This window comes from Haliotis asinina, chromosome 7 (genome assembly GCF_037392515.1).
Source record: "Haliotis asinina isolate JCU_RB_2024 chromosome 7, JCU_Hal_asi_v2, whole genome shotgun sequence".
NCBI lineage: Eukaryota > Metazoa > Mollusca > Gastropoda > Lepetellida > Haliotidae > Haliotis > Haliotis asinina.
The window spans coordinates 39,291,255-39,297,262 of record NC_090286.1 but is presented as its reverse complement, the minus strand read 5'-3'; positions in this window follow the sequence as shown (position 1 = coordinate 39,297,262).

The window sequence follows — 6,008 nt, the reverse complement described above, 5'->3', positions numbered from 1 at the left end:
CCGTCCCCCAGGGAGCTTTGTGCGTGCATGCCGGGGGTTCAGATTAGTTGACTGGAAGAGATAGGACATGTCAGTCCGAGAGCACTTCCGACGTAGTCAAGTGTGAATGGGTATCATGTTAGACTTATTTCTCACGACCACGGTTAACATTCGGATTTATGTTTTAACTCGCCGAGTCATGTTGACGTGTGGTAATTCATAAGCTGGGCGTTAAACAGTTAAACGTAGGTATATAGACACTAGGAAACACATACCTGGACGCACACTGACAATGACCGAATTCACGATTGCAAATGTACGCGTGGTTATGTAAATTGGAAAGTGAATGAAAACATTGTGGATTACACATGACTGTGTTATGCAGTGTTGAATTAGTCATGGTGTATTTAGGTGGGTTAGGTCGCTAAGTCGTTGCATGCTCAAGAATATAAGAACCGTAAGTATAAACGTATTACCTCTGTAAGCGTAGACACAGGTGATGTCTGTCTGTCATTTGTGCTTAGAGTCTGTTCGTTTATACAAGTATACATCATGGTTTGTCACACAATGTTCCTTACTTAATCCGTCATTTATTATGAAAGGGAAAAGTGGTTGTGTTGTGCGTCAATTCGGCATTGTTAAGAGCATATTGAGTGAATGAGTATGGTTTTATGTCGCTATTAGCAATATTCCAGTACTATCAAAGTGGGGACACCAGAACTGGGCATCACACATTGGAGAGCATATTGAATATAAATGTATAATGTTCTGTTTTTGGAACGGTTTTCCTTTACATCCAATATTCTCTACAGTGCGTGGAGGCAATTAAAGACGTTAGCAACCAAAGTAAACAACAGTTGGAAGGCAGATTGATTTACCAAACAAATCTCATCGATGTACTATATTCTCACTACTTTGATTTGTGTGTGTTCACATATCGCTAGCTTCCTGATTATCATACACGCAAGGTGTACATGAGACCCCTCAGTTGTTTACCGTCACATGTCCGTCTCATCCTACCTGTGTAAATATGATACATCAACTGATACATCACTGTATAAGGTACAGATATTAAAATATATTCCCATCACTCTGACGGTATCGTGTTATGTTATCATTTTGTGTATATACACATACATACATATATGCTCCAGTTACAATATTCAGTGATGCAGTATGTACATATGTATTATTATTATTAATAATAATAATTTATATGTAATTTATACATACATACATACATACATACGTGTGTGTGTGCGTGCGTGCGTGTATGTATGTATGTACTGTGTGTGTATGTATGTACTCTCTCTCTCTCTCTCTGTGAATGTATTATGTATGTAAGTATGCATGTATGGAAAAAGCAGTCACTGCAGAGAAGATCTTTATCAATCCAAAACTTCGGAAAACGTGAGTTAAAATTACAACAGCGTCAACATTCAAATCTGACTTGTATACAGACTACATTGAACGTCTCCTCGAACCCGCGGGTTTAAAGGTGCAACAATGATCGACCTCACACGCATCTACCAGTAGGGTTACATTAATCCGACACCATGCTTGTGTTGTAATGCCCATATTCAATACCTAACGCCTTGTGTCTTCATAGTCTACGAACCATACCTGAACCTCCCACATAGATTTGGTAGTGAAGCTCACAGGAACACGCCAACAAGAGCATAATATCCGAGACAAATGACACCCGATCTGATTGATACACTTTATTGGATCGTCGGTGAAACCAATACCAGTCTCCTGGCACAACATTGTGAGACGCTTATCTGACCAACAACATACCATACTAGATCTTTGAACGTTTCAATATTGAAATTTCGAATGTCGAAGAACATTATTTTACATACACAACCTTGTATGATTGATAATATGTGTACCGATCTTGATATTTTGTTGGCATGTTTGTAAATCAAACCATGTTTTATATAAGGGCCAGTTTACAGATAACATATAAGCGAATAATGTGACATTGTTTTGTCCATGTACAATCCCGGGAGTAACGTCATGTCAAACCTGGCGTGCTAGACGTCGTCCTTGCACAGGGGGTCGTGTTAAAGGTTATTTAGCATAAACTCCCTACAGTGAAGCTCACAGAAACACACCAATAACAAACCAGTGATTAACAGTATGACCATAGTCTGAGAACTCAGTAGATAATATTGGAGAAGCAGAGGTTAAGGTCGACCTGTTTTGCAATGGAAAAATCGGCAGAATATGTTCATCAAGTATAATCAACTACTCCCGATTTATAAACCTTAATGGATGACATGTAATGTTTTAAAGATCATAACAGAGCATTAATTGTTTCTTCTGACTGAGTTTAGTATAGTTTGGTAAAGCTGAACAAACTATATAATCAAGCAAAATTTACGTGTGTGCAACCAGAGACCATATATGGTCTCTGGTGCAACAGATGTAATTTTGTCCTGAGCCATTTCAGTTAAAGCGTCTTTCATGTCTTTATTTCATCTTTGAAGCGAGTTTGTTTTTTGTGTGTATAACGATCTGCTGAAAACAGAGATGGACTTCTTGTGTGTATCTCTTGCGACGGAGGGTTCGCCTTCAGGCGTATTCTGCTCCGCTGCTTTGACTTGATTGTGGCGCTATGGACCTGAGGAGTCTTTTTTCCCTCGTGGGTGGGCATCTTATTGTTCACGGTCTGATGGGAGTTGACTTGTGTCGTGAGCTAATGCTGGTAATCATCAACTCCAGGAGGATGTACACTATTTCAAGATTTTTCATGGGTCTCATTGTCAATGAAACGTACGTAAAACATATTCAGGCCATAGATACCATGATCCGCACGCGCAACCGAAATGTCTCCGAAATGCTTGATCGTCTACAACACTTTTTACATTAGACTAAACAATATGTTTAATAAACTTACAGTGCACTTTCATCCGTGTCTTGTACATTTATAATCGGCTCTACAATCCAGCATATTGTCTACATCGGATTGATCCTTCAGCCCCAATGAGTGCCGGTTTATACAGTTTCCACTGTGTGTATAGTTTCACGTTATCCGTATAGCTAATACAACCAGCACTGTAGAAAATGACGTTGCACATTTGGTGTAGATGCACTGCAGTCATGGTCAAATCTCATACAAGTGCAACATTTCTCTGCAAGGAGGAAAACGCCGTCCAATCAGGCGTCCCATCCTCACAGATGAGCACAGATTGACATGCAATAACTGCTTCTTGAGGACATGGGTTAACTGAACGAATGGAGAGTGCTATATTCTGCATGTTACCAACGGCTGCTGTTGCATATGGAGAGTTAAACAGACATGTCACCAGAAGAGTGACTGAGCTCAGTTTTTCGCCGCTTTTAGCAATATTCCAGCAATATCTCGACGAACGACATCACAAATGGGCTTCGAACATTGTATCCATGTAGGGAACTGAACCCGGTCTTCGGCGGGACATGCGAACGCTTTAACCACGAGGCTACCCCTCCACCCTCTCACCACAAGATGATCCATGTAGATGTACCCTTTGGTGGTGGCTCCGTGATGGTGAAGGGTTGCGTTTCGTATGACTGCAAGTAGGATCTCATTGTAGTACCCCGATCAGCAATATTCCAGAACAGGATACCGTCGTTGTGCCTCCATTTGATAACCATCCCATCCGACATTCATGGACGACAGTGCCATACCTCACCCGTCCCTGAGCCTCCACCGTCAATGTGCAGAACGTCATCGAAACATCAGCACGCAAATAGACCCCTCTATAAACCTCCGATTTTGTCTGTAGTAAATATGGTTCCTTCCAGCATCAGGTAGACCCCTGCTGTGATTTTGCACTAGGGATTTCTAACCCTAGGTTTTGAAGTACACGTTTCAAAACCTCATATAATGGTTAAATACCGTTGCTTTTGAAATGTTTGCCAATTTTTGCCAAGAATTCCCGATTGCTCAAGAATTGCAAGAACTAACTACGACTATATTACGAATTTATTACGAACTCGAATAACTGACTACGATTCAACGACGAATCCTCAGATTCGTCAATTCGTGGCGATCGGTGGGAACCGTGGTCGGTATGGAATAGGGGCATTAGTAAGAATTAGTAGGCGTCGTTTCTATTCAGATATTACCCATCATTGTCTTCCAACCAAATGCAAATATTCTAAATTATTAGAAACTGGTCATAAACTTTATTTGCAAATACGGATGCATGTGTTATCTATAAGTATTTTATAAAATAACATATTTATTATATAAAAAGCCAAATCAAGTATTCACCAATCATCTAAGCATGGTAAGAATTTGTAGGATGTCATTTCTCGTCACATATTGCGCAAAGTTGTCTTTCAATCAAATGCAAATATCCTAAATTATGACAAACTGGTCCTAACTATATTTGGAAATACGGATGCATGTGTATTTATAAGCATTTTTTAAATAACACTGGGTTTAATTGAGAGTTTGTGGAGATAACCTCAGATAATGAACATTATCGCATTTCTTGAAAGTTGTGTACTTCAACGAACCTGATTGTTACCAATGCTGTTTGGTGGGAGTTCTGCAGCGGGGCGACACCTGAAACACCTCTCTGTTGGATGGGTTGCATCATCTCCCGGATAAGCCAGGACACGTTATTTGTTTCTTTTGAACTTTTTCCGAGATTCCTTTGTGTTATATTTACCACTTATATTTCCAGTTCTCGCCCTGTGGAAACAGCTTCAGCAAATAAAACAGACTGATTGTTCCACGACGTGGATGCGTTATATTTTTAAAGTCATTACCTTGCATATTTCATGTAGTTTTCTGTCCTCAAGGTGTGTCATTCGCTACCCAATATGTATTGTGGTATATATGGAGTTTATTTATTGAGCGAAATCGGCCAATCTCGAACGGTAATGTTGGTATTATTGGTGCACAGTCAGTTAAGTCGAAAATTAGCTACAACGCTTGACTGACTACACGGTGGGGTGGTGACGTTTTCCTTGTCCACTCAGCCTGCTCATAAATGTCGCTTTCTGATTGGCTGAGCGTTCTCCCATTATGTTCAATGTACCCTGCTTACAGTCCATGTATCCTGTTGGGAATGCCGAACTCATTTGACACTTCGTAGTAGTCATTCATAGTCTCGAATAACTCTGAATCACGTATCATTACCGATGTTTTGAAAATGCCAATCAATGAAGGGGAGATAACTCTAAATCTGTATTGCCTGCTATGTGCAAAATTTAGCGGTCGCTACAAAACGTTTTGCACCCATGCTTCAGACAATTCGAAAGTAACATTGAGATAAGATAAATACGTTGTTCACTGATCCCTCGGGACCCGTGTACCGATGTACCCTCGATGTTTGTTTATGTTCCCCTCGTGACCAGTGAACAGCATATAATATATACCGATACTTTCTAATTTCTTAGACCCATGAAGGTCTGGGGTAGAATAGGCCTTCAGCAACCCATGCTTGCCGTAAAAGGTGACTGTGCTTGTAAAAGGCGACTAACGGGATCGGGTGGTCAGACTTGGTTGACACATGTCATTGGTTCCCATTGCGCAGATCGATGATCACGTTGTTGATCACTGGATTGTCTGGTCCAGACTCCATTATTTACAGACCTCCGCCAAATAGCTGGAATATTGCTAAGTGCGGCGTAAAACTATACTCACTCACTCTAATTTCTTAATGCGCTTTGGGTACTGGTTAAACCGTTCGAAGAAATGGGTTCGATTCCTCACATTTGAAGCCTACTTTTGGTGTCCCCCGCAATCATATTTCTGTTATGTTGCAAAAAGTATTGTCATGAGTTCAATAAATGATAATAATCAGTGAAAATTGGCGAAAACTTTCCACCAAAGATATTTGCATATGCGTTTCAGCCATTTGTTGCATGATCGTCGGGCATTTCGTCAGTGTTTGTAAAGTAAAGTAAATGGAGAAATCAGTCTTTGTTGTAGCCATAAATATACCCTGAACATATAGTGAACTGTTTCAAGTGAATCTAAACTTTTGATGGGAAGTGGTGAGTACGTTAATATGGTTTATGCCACTCTT